The sequence below is a fragment of the Macaca nemestrina genome, chromosome 10 (assembly GCF_043159975.1).
Source record: "Macaca nemestrina isolate mMacNem1 chromosome 10, mMacNem.hap1, whole genome shotgun sequence".
Lineage (NCBI taxonomy): Eukaryota > Metazoa > Chordata > Mammalia > Primates > Cercopithecidae > Macaca > Macaca nemestrina.
This window is the reverse complement of record NC_092134.1, coordinates 139,501,858-139,517,706: the sequence shown is the minus strand read 5'-3', so window position 1 is coordinate 139,517,706 and position 15,849 is coordinate 139,501,858. Positions and strand designations below refer to the sequence as shown.

The following is a 15,849-nucleotide window of genomic DNA, read 5'->3' as shown; positions in this document are numbered from 1 at the left end:
GCAGGAGGATCACTTGAGCCTAGGAGTTTGAGGCCAGCCCGGGCAACATAGCAAAACCCCGTCTCTACAGAAAAAAAAAAAAAGAGAGAGAGAGAGAGAGAAAAGAAAAAACTAGCCGAGTGCAGCGGCACATGCCTGTAGTCCTAGCTAGTTGGGAGGGTGAGTGGGAGAATCTCGAGCATGGGAGTCTGAGGTTGCAGTAAGCGAGCCATGATCACATCACTGCACTCCAGTCTGGGCAACAGAGTCTCAACCCTGTCTCAAAAGAAAAAAAAAAAAAAGTGAGTGAAACATTATCCTTGTCCTCAAATAGCTTATAGTCTAGTGGAGATAAATGCATGTGAAAAACTAAAATGTAAGGCAGAATGAGAAAAGGGTGATAAGAAAAGACATGTACACTGAAAAAAGACTAGAAGGAAATGTACCACAACATCAATGATGGTTATCTTGTTTATTGGGTTTATGGGTGATTTTTATGAGGTTCTTTAGTATTTCCTATATTCTCTGTGTTTATGTTAACTAACCCCCAGGGCTGTGTGGAGGGGAAGAGAGACGGAAGAGGTCCAGCATGTGGTTGGAAAAATGTGAGTAGGGAACAGGGTGCGTTGGCACAAGGACAGAGTAAGAGATAGGAGAGCAGGGCTAGAGAGCCTTGAATGTCATGCCAAACTGACTGGGTTGCTCACTGTCAGTGTTTCCACGGCCTTCTGTGATTGTCACTGATGCATCACTCATCACCCTGGATTAGACTTGTGTACACGTCTACCCCCATACACTTTTAGCTCCCTGAGGTCAGGGATCATGGCTCATTCATTCCGTAACCATACTACCCAGCATAATGACTAGCACATAACAGGAGTCAACAACATTTTCTTGGATGTATTAGATTCTAACAGGGTTATTCCCTGTTTTGCAGGTTATAAGGAGTCATCAGGGGTTCCAGGACCTGACATATTTTAGGGAGTTCATATGGAATATATACCAGGCACTGTGCTGGGAGCCTTAATTGTCTTAATTGACCCTATCTATAACTCTCATCGTCCACATTCATTTACACATGAGGTTCAGAAAGTTTAGGTAACCCGCCTAAGGTCATACAGTCTGAAGACAGTGTGGGGGCTAAAGTCAAAGAGAAAGAAGTAAGAAGACTAGACCCATGAGAGGCTGTGGGGACCTGGAACGGCACAGCCACTCAGAGAATGAAGTGTGGAGCAAGGCTGGCATCTGGGGAGCGGCATGGAGGTAGGGCTCACAGCTGAGGGCTGATGAGTTCCTTGGCTCACACATCAAGCACATTTATCATTTCTGATGTCAGCACAGGACACACAGCACCCACAGGGACTCACCCTTGCCTTATTAGAATAGCTACCAGAAGAAGGACTTGTGCAAAGAGCCACTTCCCATACTATGAATAGTCCCTCTCCATTCTCTCATCCAATGGCTTTTTTATGAAACTCCTAGACCCAGACACTTTCATGAAAACGTTGCTACCACTGGCTCTGACTACAAATGTCAATCAATTTCCCTAGCCTAAACAAAAACAGAATTGGGAATCAGAAATGTTTTCTTGTCCCATCTCGGTCACTGACGAAATAGGTACTCTTCATCTATTTCCTTGCCCTCTCTGAGCCTCAGTTTCCTTATCTGTGGATTGATCGGGCTGGACAAGATGATCTTTAAGATCCTTCAGGCTACATCCGAAACTGTATGTTCTCAGGAACTCTGTACTCCTCCTTAGCATTTATGACCGTTGTAACTAAACAATGCCTGGTGTAACCAGTGAACATCTATTACTCCTGCTGGACTGTGAGTTCCCTGAGGCCGGGGACTGTCTGCCTTGTTCCCAGTAACACTTGCAGCCTTGACTAGAGTGCTGAGCATGGAGTAGCATGCCATGTCTGCAGCACAGACACACGGCTGGTCCCTGGCATGCCCCTTCTCTGGGTTAGAGCTGTGTGTGGACAGCAACAATCCTTAGGCCTTCTCACCATGATAGGGCTTCTTTAATGGTGCTTGCTCTCTGGAGGACACTGTTTCTCTCCATGGTACAGGTGGCCAGTTAGTGTCAGATTTATCCACTCTTCCAGTCAACCCTGGAAAACTCTTTCGGATTTTCTAATAAATAAGAGGAGGTCAGTGGTGGGGGGTTTAGAAACTGTGTGTTTGCATTCAAAATACCCTACTGCTCAATTGGAAACATTGTCACACATCCTCTGACTCGGTGGCACAGAGAGATGCCTAGAGATGCCCCTAGGCGTCCCTAGGGACAGCCCAGTGCCCCGGTGAGACTCAGCAACTCCAGCCATGGTCCTCCATCCTGCTCCCTAACCTCAGCCCCACATCTCACATTAAGATGCCAGGCCTTTCTCCCTCAAGCCCATAGTGGGCAAGGATGTTGGGGTCCTTGTAGGCAGGAGGATGCCTGGAACGACCTCCACCACGGCCTCCTATCCAAGGGATCCCAAAGCAACACAACATTTTGGCCTGTGTTTACCATTCTGCAGCGTCTCTCTCAACATTAAATCAGTAGCCACTGACCTTAACGGTGTCAGTCATATGACGGTGTCCATAGAAGGAAGAGCTCTCCTTCCTTTAAAGACGTTTATTTCCAGAAAATGAAATGAAGGCGTTCCCATGTCCTTCCTTCGTTTCTAGGAAAATGGGTAATGTCAAGTCCCCAAGAGAGCTGACAATCAAAGACTAAGAATAACCATGCATCAGTTGTTCCCCTCTGTTTCCTCCTGTCTCCTTCCAGTCGAGGCCCCCACCACCCAGCCCCAGTGCTCAGTGCATCGCAGTCCCTAGATTCTTCTTGTCGGGCGGTGTTTAATTGCTTTTCTCTACCCTTAAGACCGTATTATACTCAGGGTGACCTCCCTGTTCCCAGAGTATTGGCCCTTTCTGAGTTCACTTTCCAAAACAACACCTGGGAAATGCACACACAGGATCCAGTAATGAGATTAGCGAGTTCTTGCACAAGCACGCTCACACCCTCTCAGCTCCTGCTGAGCCAACCAGAAAAGTCAGCGAGGACTCTGCTTTCATGGGCATTGTTAGTGAAAGTTTCGCTTGCTTAAGTTTGCAGAAAGTAGGGCATGGATCTGTGCTTCATCACGCAGTGCCCCGCGAGATGCCTCCCCAAGATAGCTGGCTGGTTATTAACTAAGCACAGCTGGCACGGTGTGTGCTCCGAGGCTGGCTGCTCTCATTCCAGCTTGGTGGTCTGAGGACAGGAGAAAATGGTCCCTTAGGAGAAGTTTTTCAGAAGTGATGCGACTTAGTTTAGATATCTGCAGTTGGGACTGACTTCTAAGACACTGGCAGGGCCATCCAACAATGTCAGCAATATCACCCAGACCTTCTGGGGCTGCAAGACAAATAGCTTTGCTGGGATTCATAAAGCCATCCCATAAGGTGGAACTGCTGGTGTCGGGGAGGGGTGGAGTGCACCCTGGAGGGAGTGACCCTTACACCGATGGGCAACAGAACACTGAGCGTTCAGAGCTGGTGTTGGGGAGGGGTGGAGTGCACCCTGGAGGAGTGACCCTTACACTGATGGGCAACAGAACACTGAGCGTTCAGACATCTGGCCTCACCCCTCACTTGTTCCCACTGCTGTGGAATGGCGTGTGAACTCGCTTCCTGGGCTGCTTGGGCTCTTTCGGTCTAAGGAGGCACAGCAAGCACTATTTTCCAAAATAGGACAGGACAGAATGGAGAAGAAGAACGGAGAGGAATTCATCTTTCCTAGAAAAAGGAAATATTCTCTGGTGGGCTCTCCACAGAATTAGTGCCCGCTCCCCTTGGACAGTCGCTATTCTGTAGTGGTCCTGCCTCCCATCTTCCCTCCAGCCAGGCCTCCCTGCTTTCACTCACTTTACTTCCACATGAGAAAGGCTCTCCCACATCTCTTCCGAAATCTCACCAAATCTCCACTCGTTAGGCAGGGTTTTAATCTATAAGAGTCGCCAACAAATTATCAAAAACCAGGTGTCTTAAGACCACAGATTCCTTCTCTCACAGTTCTAGAGGACAGAAGTACTAAATCAAGGTGACTGCTGTGCTGTGTCCCCTCTAAAGGCTCCTGGAGAGAATCTCCTCCTTGCTTCTTCCGGCTCTGGTACCTCCAGGTGTTCCTTGGCTTGAGGCTATGTGGCAGCAACTCTGCCTCTGTCCTCACTTGGCCTTCTTCTCTCTGTGTCCCTCCTCTGTGTGTCTCTTTATGAAGACACTTGCCACTGAATTGAGAGCCCACCCAGATATTCCAGGATGATCTCATCTCAAGAGCTCTAACTTCATTAAATCTGCAAAGACTTTTTTTTTCCAGATAAGGTCATATTCACCAGTTCTGGCAGTTAGGACATGGGCCTATCTTTTTACCATTCGCCCCTCTGCACGCGCTCATTCTCAACCCTCAGAGTACATCAGATCATCTGGGGAGATTTTTAAACACTCCAGATGTGTGAGCCTCACTCCAGAAATTGGTTTTCACATGATCCTGGATGGGAAATTAAATAAGTATTTTCTTTTCTTCAATTCCCCAATTTCTCAAGTGCAGCTAGGATGGTGGGGCAGGGGTGAGCAGAGCCACATCTCCCAGACAGTACCTCACTGAAGAAGACATTATAAATAAATAATACCAGCTTTCACTGATCACTTTCTCCTCCAGGATTTTTTTTTTCTGACTGAGTCATGAATCAGGTTGTCATCCACTGTTTTGTAAATGTTGCACAAAGAATGTCAGAGACCTTGGAGATCATTTAATCCAGTGGTGCTCCACCCTATCCAATCAATGCCCCATTTTTGTAACAAATATTTAGAAACACCCTCTTTACCACCTGAAATAAAATTCCTAGAAAAGTCATTCGACCCAAATGCATAAAGTAGTCCTACTTTTAATAAAAGGAGAAAAAGGAAATGTGCTTTTTATATATATATATAAATGTGCTTTATATATATTTATATATATATATATAGACAGAGAGAGAGAGAGCATGCACACTTGGCGTGTCATCCTGTGCAGGAGCCATGCTAATCTTCTCTGTACTATTCCAATTTTAGTATATGTGCTGCCAAAGTGAGCAAAGAAATGTGATTCTTAACAAAATAATATGTCTTTCAATATGTACGTGCTCCTGTATGCCTGCACTGGAACACATAATGAAGTAGTCAACACTTCCACCTACCTATAATGGATAAGTTTAAATTTAACAGAAGACAAATAGAAGCCACTTCACATAAGAAGTACAAGGAAATAAAAGAGTGAGGGATATAGGAGGACAATAGAATAAAACAGTGTTACAATGAGGAGGAAGAACCCCCCTTTCCTAGCTGTATATGATAACAGGAAGAAGGAAATAACCTTCGCTGAGGTACAGATAACAAGCCAAATCAAATTACAAATGTGCAAGCAGAGGAAACAGGGAAGCACAGGATCCTGTCTCATGAGCTCAGCCTTACTTATAAGTGTAGTGTCATGATAATTTATTATGCTGTGACATGGGACAGGATAGTGACAAAGTGTCACAGAAAACATGTTTCCAGCCTGGAAATCCCACCCACTGTGTCGAGGCATATATTCAGTCTTTAGCAGTTAAAAAAAAAAAAAAAAGGAAAGAAAGAAAGAAAGAAAAAAAAAGTGGCTGGGCACGATGGCTCACGCTTGTAATCCCAGCACTTTGGGAGGCTGATGGGGGCGGATCACGAGGTTAAGAGATTGAGACCACCCTGGCCAACATGGTGAAACCCCGTCTCTACTAAAAATACAAAAATTAGCTGGGCATGGTGGCGCTCCCTGTAGTCCCAGCTACTCAGGAGGCTAAGGCGGGAGAATCGCTTGAACCTGGGAGGCAGAGGTTGCAGTGAGCCAAGATTGCGCCACTGCACTCCAGCCTGGTGACAGAGCGAGACTGTGTCTCAGGAAAAAAAAAAAAAAAAAAGCCTTTAAAATGACATCCTTATAGTATGGGCAGTGAGAAGAGGAGGATGGATTGGGAAAAGTTGTTTGGTAGATCTTGAAGGAGAATATATCAGAGTAAGAGGGAAGAACAAAAGGCAACTCCAAAGAAGTAACCACGATAGCTAATTTTTGCATTTTTGCAAGAGATTTCTTATCATTGTACTACAAATACAAATATATGTGATAAGAATATTATTTTTAAAACAACTTTTATAAGCAAGTTTGAGGTGCCTCTGCTAATTTAAAATAGTATCTAATTCTACATCTGTTCGATGAAGTTTCAAATTTCCTGTTACAGACGTGCACATGGGTTCCTTGCTTTGCGGTAACTGCATATTGCACTGTGCCCTTTTCAGTTCAGTGTATATTTGGAAATGCTCTGATCCAGATAGAATGCATGAAGCTGGGAAATCGTCTCATCATGTCAAGGCTTTGTCTTTATTCCATTTAGGCTTCTCTTCCTAAAGCAACCATTTCCTAAATACTGGGCTTTTGGCTTAACTTCTTTGAAAGTGTGAGAAGCATTACTCTAGGGGACAGCACTGACCCCATCAGAAATACTCACCAAACGAGGGCTGTAAAACTATCTATTGCATGCTATGTTCGTTATTTGGGTGATGGGTTAATTAGAACCCCAAACCTCAGCCTTATGCAATATATCCATGTAACAGACTTGCACGTGTACCTCCTGAATCTAAAAAAAATAATAATAATAAGGAATACTCATCGAGTCTAACCTCATTCATTTCTGTAATGAGGAAACAGGCCCAAGAGGGTAGACCAACTGTAAATGTTGCTCCTCTTCCTGTCACTAAGTTCCTTGAGGGCAAGGAGGGGATGGGATGCTTCTCTTGTATCTGCACACAGCTGCCAGCACAGAGAAGTGCACATACCTGTCTGTGGCCCTAGATGTGCCTGCTGCCTGCATTCCGTCAGGACTCTGGATTCTCCTTTTCAACCTCAAAACAGCTCGTTTCTAATTACTCATCCATAGGAAGCACAGGCAAACAGATCCCCAGAAGTCACTTGGGACTGAGTTTCAACACTTTTGTTTCACACAGTTTCAGCACTCGCACCAGCTGCAGCTGAAGACCATAGGATTTCAGTGAAAAGCAGCTGGCTCCCTCCCCAACCCCTCTGCCCGTAGGCTGCTGTGGTTAGCACTGCACTCAGAGAAAGAATAAATACAAAGCAAAAGCCCCCGTTGTTCTAAGATAACCACAGAGATGAGGGATGCTGTTGCATGTAAACCCTGGGGGAGAAGAGAGAGAAACAGCAACATTACGAATCCAACAAAGCATGGTGACAAGAAGCCTTGGTGGGCAAGTCCTATAGCTGAGGTGTGATTTCAGAGATCAGATGGAATGTGCCCTCTTGGTCCCACCATTCCCTAACCCCTGCACTCTTCCTCTTTCAGCTGGCTGGGTTTAGAATTTCTTCAGCAGGGAAGAGGATTTTGCCCCGCTGGAAGAATGCTAATTCTCAGGGTGAGTGTTCCTTTGGGAGACCCCCTGCCCCCAGCTTACAGGGTAAACAAATGGCCAGGAATGAGAAAAGCTGAGGTGGAGCAGCAAAGGGAGGGAAGGTTCCTTTGGCCCACCTTTCAACCCCGAGTAGGCTCCAGAGAGCTGCCAGTTGTGGTCATGCTCATCGTGGGCTGCGGGCAGAAGGATGGCTCAATACCTTAGCTCACAGCCACCACTTCTGGGCCCCACTTCCTTCCTTCATCAAGTAGTGTAAAATGACGAGGACCCAAGACAACTGGACCCAAGACAACTGGAAGCCACTCGCTTTGTCGTTCATGGTTGCTCCACGGTATATTTGTCTCTTTTGTCACATTCTGGACACAACCCAACGCATCCATGTCACCAGCACCACATACACCTGGTGGCACTGCAGCTTTCCGTTGACCTACCTGAACTAGCCTCCAGGCACCAGGCTTATCACTCACACCGAGCACAGTGCCTGGCATTCAGAAGTTGCTCAATACATGCTTTTGGATCGAAAGAGCAAAAAGGGCAGGGGAGCCAATTCCACTCTATAAAATGGGAAAAAAGATCAAGGAACAGCCGTCATGTTAGTTATGAGACCACACACGCATTGTCACCCACCTTCTTCGCAGCATGGAGCCAACTTGCCTGTTTTCAGAGCTGCTTTTATCTTTGTCATGACTGTCATCTCCACAGCATCAGTAGTGACAAACTTAGCAGGTGAGAGGCATAACTGTAAACCACACCTGTTTTAAAAATACTTTGGGGCCGGGTGTGCTGGCTCACGCATGTAATCCCAGCACTTTGGGAGGACGAGGCAGGCAGGTCATGAGGTCAAGAGATTTGAGACCATCCTGGCCAACATGGTGAAACCCCGTCTCTACTAAAAATACAAAAATTAACTGGACGTGGTGGTGCGCACCTGTAGTCCCAGCTATTCGGGAGCTTGAGGCAGGAGAATCACCTGAACCTGGGAGGCAGAGGTTGCAGTGAGCTAAGATTGCATCACTGCACTCCAGCCTGGGTGACACAGCGAGACTCTGTATCAAGGAAAAAAAAAAACAAAAAAAAACTTTGGAAGCAGCACGATAGATTGGCTAAAATGTCAGGTTCTAGTGACAGAAGAACCTGGGTTCTGATCCTAGTTCTGTGTACGAGTTATGAGTCTTGGTGAAGCCACTTCACTCTGCTACTGTTTCCTTGTCTGGAAAAGGGAGATAGTGCTACCAGTGCTTTGGGGGCTCTGCTGAGATAATCCATGTAATAGAACAACACTTCTGACTGTCTTGTATTTCACTTTTATTGCTGGTCTCCATGCAGCTACTCACACAGTGCACAAAAGCAAGAAGAGGGCCGGGTTCTTTCCCTTCCACTTTTCAGCTCCTGAGACAAAAGCCTGGACATAGCAAGGCAGGGGCTGCAATCTCAAGCATACAGAAGAGTAACAGAAATGGGCCGAGTGGTGAGGGGCCGATGAAGAAGCAGAATCGCTTTCATATCGAGTCTGCCCTCCCCCTCTGCTGGAAAAAGACAGCCTCCTTGGTTTTCAGTTTCCCCCTTGAAGAGACATGAATACATGAGTGATTTCCCTTCCTCCTTAATACTCTATGAGGGAAACAGCACAATGTTGCCAGATGGCAGTCAGCGCTCAGGATGAACGCAAGAGGGTCAGCAAGAGGTGGTGGGGAACATGCCAGAGTGGGGCAGGGAGGTCTCTTTAAAAGGACAGCTGCTACCCAACCCAACCAGTTGTCCACATGTTAGAACCGAGTGTTTCCAGTTCTTCTGATTATTCAAAGATTTTTCAGAATTTTTAAATGTTACACACGTTCAGGGTCAACACGAAATGGCAGGTTTATTCTGTGCAGTGTTTCTTGTACAAAAAATGACTAAAAACAACCTGTGTTCATCAGTAGGGGATTGTTAAATTATGGTAAATCCATACAACGGGATACTACACCCCTGTAAAAAAAGAATGAGGAAGCTCCCCACATACAGATAGGGAAAGATCACCAAGATAAATTAAGTGAAAAAGGCAAGGTTAAACATAGTGTGTATAGTCTGCTATAATTAGGTAAGAAGTAGAGGGATGGAGGCAGATATATATTTGTACTGACTTTTATCTGCAAAAAGGAATCCTGGAAGGTTGTATAGGAAACTAATAAAAGTATTTACAGGGGACGGGCAGGGCAGGACTGGCCACTGGAGGCAGGGATAAGATTTCACTGAATACCTTTCTATAGCGCTTTAATTTTTGAACCACGCAAATGTATTGCCTATTTGAAAAATAATACAAAAACACTGTGTACACCAGCTACTGGGAAGAAAACACATCTACGGGCTACGAACAGCCTGCAGGCTTCTGGGCTGGAACCTTCACGTTAAGGGCCCCAAAACTGCAGAGGCAGAAAAGTTGGCGGCAGTGGGTCCCAGCTTTACTAGGTTTGGAGACAAGTAGGTTGTTCAGTGTCTGGTGTCTGGAACTCTCTCTGGATTGCCTGGCAATGCGCTAGTTGAGCCCAGCAGCCCCCACCACCTCTAGGGGGAAAGCGACGAACTCCCAGCCTCTCTGGGAGAGACGGCTCCAAAACTCAACTTCCCGGGAAACTGAGGAGATCCAAGGTCTCCAGCTGCTGGGCAGACAGAATTTCCGGGCATTCCTCGACAGTTAAGGCTGCCTGGAACCCCAGTGGTGTGTTCCCCTCATCAAGGCTGTGTCCCACTTGTCCCATACAAAGGAGAGCGACAGGTGGGTGTGGTTCCTCCTCTGGAGCACGGCATCCAATGCGTCCGGCTGGGCCCAGCTCAGCACACCTCCCTAGGGACTGCTGAGCGCAGAGGACATGCTCCCCTGCTGACACTGCTGCCAGTCACTTCCAAGCAGCACCACGGAACACCGTGCATATTCATCCCGGCCCTTCGTATGTCCCTAGTCTTGTCACTGTGAATGAGCTCACTGAGTGTTTCGGCTTGAACTGTGATCTCCACATTGAAGTCCTAACCCCCAGTACCTCAGAATGTGACCTGCTTTGGAAACGGGGTTGCTGAAGATGTAAAGAGTTAAGATGAGGTCACACTGGAGTACGGCGGTTCCTAATATGGCTGGTGTCCTTATAAAAATGGGAACATTTAGAAACACACAGGGAGAATGCCGTGTGATGATAAAGGCAGACATTGGAGTGATGCAGCTGCAAGTCAAGGAAGATCAAAGTCTGCCAGCGATTCTGACGATTTTGTCAGAAGCCAGGGCGAGGCAAAGAGAGGCCTCCTGTATACCAGAGGGATCATGGCCCTGCTGACACCTTGGCTGCAGACCTCTAGCCTCTAGAACTGGGAGACCTGACATTTCTGTTAATCACCCAGTTAGTGGCACTTTGTTAAGGCAGCCCTAGGAAACTCACACACTCAGCAACCTCGGCCAACTCAGGTGGCAAAAGTACCCACCACCGCTCCTCCTCAGCAGGTACCGACAGATACTGGTGACAACCCTGCTCCCATGAATGAAGATTCTGGGACCTGGCCCGATCAAGTTGATTGTGTCGGAATCCATCAAATACTCAACCAATAAACAATGGCTGAGTACCCGACCTTGTGAAGAATGCAGGAGAAATAAAATATTCCATTACTGCCCTCAAGGAGTTGATAATTTGAAGATTCAAGAAAGACACATGTAATAATGGCCAAATTAGTATTATTTTCCCCCAACCCTCACCCATGACCAGCAGATGCCACAGAAGTCACTCCTAACTAAATTGTACTGTGCTCCCAGCTGGATTCAACCTTCTACTGCATCTCATTTCGCTGTTCCCTGCATGTGTCTGGAAGAACTGCTTTTTCAGCTCTTCGGGACATTCTTTAGGATGTCAGGCTATTAGACAATTTCCAGAAGCTGTCGCCACTGCTCCTGACATGGAGCCCACACTTCTTGCCCACTGTGGACACCCACTCCTGGCCAGAATTGTCTGCCACCCCCGGTGAAGCCGCTCCCATCAGTTTCTTGTGAGCGCTTTTGTCCCAGTCAGAGAAGCAGACCCTACAGGTTGTTGAGCCTATTCTGCAGCTCTCAATGAATCTGACAAGCAAAAAACATGAGATCCAGGGGGTCTGAGAGCCCACTTTGTTAAGCTGACAGTTTTCAAGCCAGGGGCAGGCTACAGAAAATCAGAGACCCTCAGCAGAAATGCTGCTTTCTTATCTTCGTTCAGAACATTTGTTTGCTTGGCCCACCCTTCTCGCAGGAGGCTGCTCCCAGCACCCCCTGCGTCCAGGAACTCCGATTCTTACCATCAGCAAGACTCGTGTCCAGCTACACGCCTGGCAGGAGAGGAGGCAGCACAGCTGTGTGGAGTTCTCCTGGCACTCCTGCTGAATCCCAACGCTCTGGACTCTGGCTCCTGCAGGGTTTTTCTTGTGCTAAGTGCCCAGTGGAGGCTCTGGCTGGGCTCATGGAGGAAGAGTGGCAAGCCGCTGCTGCCGCACCCTTGACAAACAGCCCAATGACCCCGGGTGGCTCCGTGCCAGCCTCCTGAAGGGCAGCTGTGGTCAGGGCATGACCTATGGGTAGAACAGAGAGAGGAAAGGGTTCCTCACTTTGACTTCAAGCAATTCATTTTAGATTATCTGGGTTGGGCTTTGAGGCAGACACTGTTGTCTGCTGAAGCAGCATCCATTTTTCCTTTCCTCCTTTCTAGCAGATTCTGTCCACTCAGGACAGTGACCTCCCCAGCTCAGAGGCCTCCTCCAGCCAAAACAAAGCAAGCTTCTTGCCAGTGCATAGATTGGGGTGGACTCTACCCGGCCTCTAGTCGTTAAGATGTGAGAGGAGCCCTGCTAGGGGTGCTTGGGGAAGCGTTTTCCCAGCTCTTTTCCTCTGCTGGATGCTGTGCCATCTAATGTGTTGACTAGAACCTCTGCAGCCACTTTGTGACCATGAGGAGGACGCCTGAGGCAGAACAGAAAGAATGAACCCGGGCCCCTGATGACTTCGTTAACCACTGGATCAGACACCACCAATATCATCCTTCCTCCAGACTTCTTATTACACATGTAATAAATATCCTTGTTTAAATCCATCGAGTTGTGGGGGTTTGCTACTCATAGCTAAGATTATCCTAAGTGATGTGCACTGAGATGTTCCTGAGACCACAAGACCACATTCTTGAATCTAATCCCACTATCCTAACTACAACATTTTCAAACTTTCAGGACACACACACACACACACACACACACACACACACACTCTTTTCTCCACCTTTTCATGGTATTCAGTCCTTTTCCTAGACTGGACACATTTTGCCATATTTTCTTTTTTTTTTTTTGAGATGGAGTCTCGCTCAGTTGCCCAGGCTGGAGTGCAGTGGCACGATCTCCACTCACTGCAAGCTCCGCCTCCCAGGTTCATGCCATTCTCCTGCCTCAGCCTCCCGAGTAGCTGGGACTACAGGTGCCCGTCACCACACCTGGTTAATTTCTTTATATTTTTAGTAGAGACGGGGTTTCACCGTGTTAGCCAGGAAGGTCTTGATCTCCTGACCTTGTAATCTGACCGCCATGGCCTCCCAGAGGCTGGGATTATAGGCGTGAGCCACCGCGCCCAGCCCGTATTTTCAATACATTCTGCAACATATGCCAACTCCATCATTTAATTAAGAAACATTTTTTACCCCCACTGATGTACCAGACACTTTGCGGGGCTCCCGGGACTCAAAATTGAAGTCAGGGACTAAACACGGAAAATGGCATGGAAATTCCTCAAAAAACTAGAAACAGAACTACCATATGATCCAACAATCCCACTTCTAGGTATGTGTCTGAAGGAAACACGATCAGTAGCTCAAAGTGATCCCGCACTCCCATGTTCACAGCGGCAGTATTCACAATCTCCAAGACATGGAAACAACCCAGGTGTCCATCAACGGATGGATGGATAAAGAAGCTGTGCAGTGTGTGTGCGTGTGCGTGTGTGTGTCTGCGCACGCGCATATACATAAGAGAATATAATTTATCCACAAAAAGAAGGAAATCCTACCATTTGCGACAACAGGGGTGAACGCTGAACCTCGAGGGCATTACGCTAAGTGAGGTAAGCCAGACAGAGAAAAGCAAATTTATGATCTCACTTATATGTGGAATCTAGAACAATTGAACTCAGAGAAACAGAGAGTAGAATGGTGGTTGCAAGGGGCTGTAGGTGGGGAGAACGGGGAAATGTTGGTCCAAGGATACAAAATTGCAGTTATAATGTGGATAAGTGGGTAAGTTCTAGAGATCTAATGTACAGCGTGATGACTTAATACTGTATTGTACACTTGAAATTTGCTAAGAGGGTAGATTTTAAGTGCTCCTGCCACATACGCAAAAATGGTAACTAGGTGGGGTGATGAATGTGTTAACTAACTTTATAAAAAAAATTTTCTCTTTGAATTCTATATTAACCAACTTGATTGGGGTATCATTTCATAACACATACATATATCAAATCATCATATTGGACACCTTAAAATTATAGAATTTTATCTTTCAGTTACACCTCAATGAAGCTGGAAGAAAATGAAGCCTTGCGGAGACACAGCAAGTGAGCCCAACTCCTGGGAAAGAGGCGAGTGCAGGGCGGCAAATGCTAGGATATGGTGCACGCGGGCCTGTGTGGGCACAAAGAAGGGTGCAGAAGGCCTGGGGCTGGGAGGGTGTTAGCAAAACGCTCCTTAGAAAAGAAATGAATTCTTGAGAGGAGACGAGAAAACTGCAAGCAATAAAGAGAGGGAGGCAGACATTCACAACCAAGTATGTAAATAATAATACAAATAACAACCAGCAATGGTGGCAACTAACAGTTCCTCACACTTACAATGACCCAGGCAGTGTTTGAAAATCTTCTGGGTATTAACCCATTTAATCCTCCTCCAAAGCCTGTAAGGTAGTTCAAGGATTGGTCCCTTTTTATGGATAAGTAAACCGAGGCATGGAGAGGTTAAGTGACATAGGAAGTGGGTAGCAGAGGCAGGATTTGGACCCAGGCAGTGGAGCTCCGAGGCTCACATGCTTTTTAGGATACACTGGTGGTTCTCACAGTGGCCACCAGAAGAGAAGCCCCTGCAGACCCTGGAAACTTGTTACCAATTCAGATCCTGGGCCTCATCTCGGACCCACAGAGTTAGAACCTCTGCAGGTGAGGCCCAGCATGCCATGTTTTTACAGCAGGCCTTCCTTGTGATTCTGATGTTTGAGAACCCTGCTTGACACTATAAGCCTGAACTGAGAAGGGATGGCATGCTCAGAGGACCATGAATGCTGCAAAGAGAAGCAAAAGCCAGAGGGAAAGACAAGGAAGCTGTGAAGAGGCTTGCACGTCATCCTCAGGAGGATGGGCTTCACTGTATGGGCATGAGGGAGAAAGGTGTGGGGTGAGGCAGGGAGGTGGCTTGATTAGGCTTTGTTCTCTGTGACAAGATCTCTGGCATGAGTGCTAGATGGGGAAGAAGATGGAAGGAGGGAGCCCAGGTAAGAGGTTGATGCCATGACCCCAACAAGTACAGCAGGGGCTGCACTAAGGTGGTGGCAGTGCAGAGAGAGGAGGGATAGGGACAGATTCAAGAGACAGAGTGTGATGACAGTTGAACATGGGTACTGAGCTGGCAGAGGTATCTAGGATGACTCCATGACATCTAGCTTCAGAGGTTAGGTAGATGGGTGACATTATTTAGCCAGATAGGAAATTCTACAGGAAGAACAAGTTTGGCAAGGAAGAGAATTAGTTCCACTTGGAAATGTTAAGCTTGAGGCTTCTATGGGACATCGGGGTGGAGGCATTTAGGATGCAGTGAGAGAAAGATCTGGTATGCAGGAGTGGGGACAGGGCTGGACATACAGGTGTGGGATTTGCCAGTTGAAATATATAAGGGTTGAAGCCACAGACATAATTAAGGCTGCTCACAGACTGTGCAGAGGGAGCAGAAAAAACTGAGGGCTGGAATCACGCAGGACACTGACATTTAAGGGACACTCAGAGCACATCAGCCAAGGAGGCTCAGAAGCAGTGCTCAGAGAGAAAGCAAAGGAAATAATGTTGTCTCAAAACCAAAGGATGAGAAAAGATGGAGAATGTTTACAGAACTAGAGGTTGACAGCAGGTTCAAATGTTGTAGACATGTCAGACGTTCCAGAGAAGAAACCCTGGACGTATCAATGAGGAAGTCACGGGTCAACTCAGTAATATTATCAATGAGGAGGCCATGGGTGAACTCAGTAACAGCAGTCCCAGTGGAAGGATGGAAGTAGAAGCCAGATTCATTCACAGATGCATTCTCCAATAAGCAACAGCTACCATGTGCCAGGCTTTGTGCTTTGCGCTGCGATAGGGTGATGAACTCAGCCCTTACCAGGTAGTGGAGAGGGGAG

At 46.9% G+C, this 15,849-nt stretch overlaps 1 protein-coding gene and 1 non-coding gene across 7 annotated transcripts in view; both read right to left on the bottom strand.

Moving 5' to 3' along the window:
• Positions 1-15,849, bottom strand: part of LOC105484140 (calcium release activated channel regulator 2A) — a 209,418-nt gene that overhangs the window by 107,166 nt on the left and 86,403 nt on the right. For 5 of the 6 annotated variants that reach the window (XM_071072352.1, XM_071072351.1, XM_011745470.3 and 2 more), the window contains one exon: positions 11,734-12,003. The gene's annotated coding sequence lies outside the window, so the exon portion shown is untranslated. Of the gene's footprint in view, positions 1-2,538; positions 4,920-11,733; positions 12,004-15,849 lie in introns of those variants that run through there. The other variant, XM_071072353.1, reaches the window with a different exon arrangement.
• On the bottom strand, positions 4,980-5,085 carry LOC139356935 (U6 spliceosomal RNA). Its single transcript, XR_011609477.1, has one exon. It is a non-coding gene; the product is annotated as a U6 spliceosomal RNA (small nuclear RNA).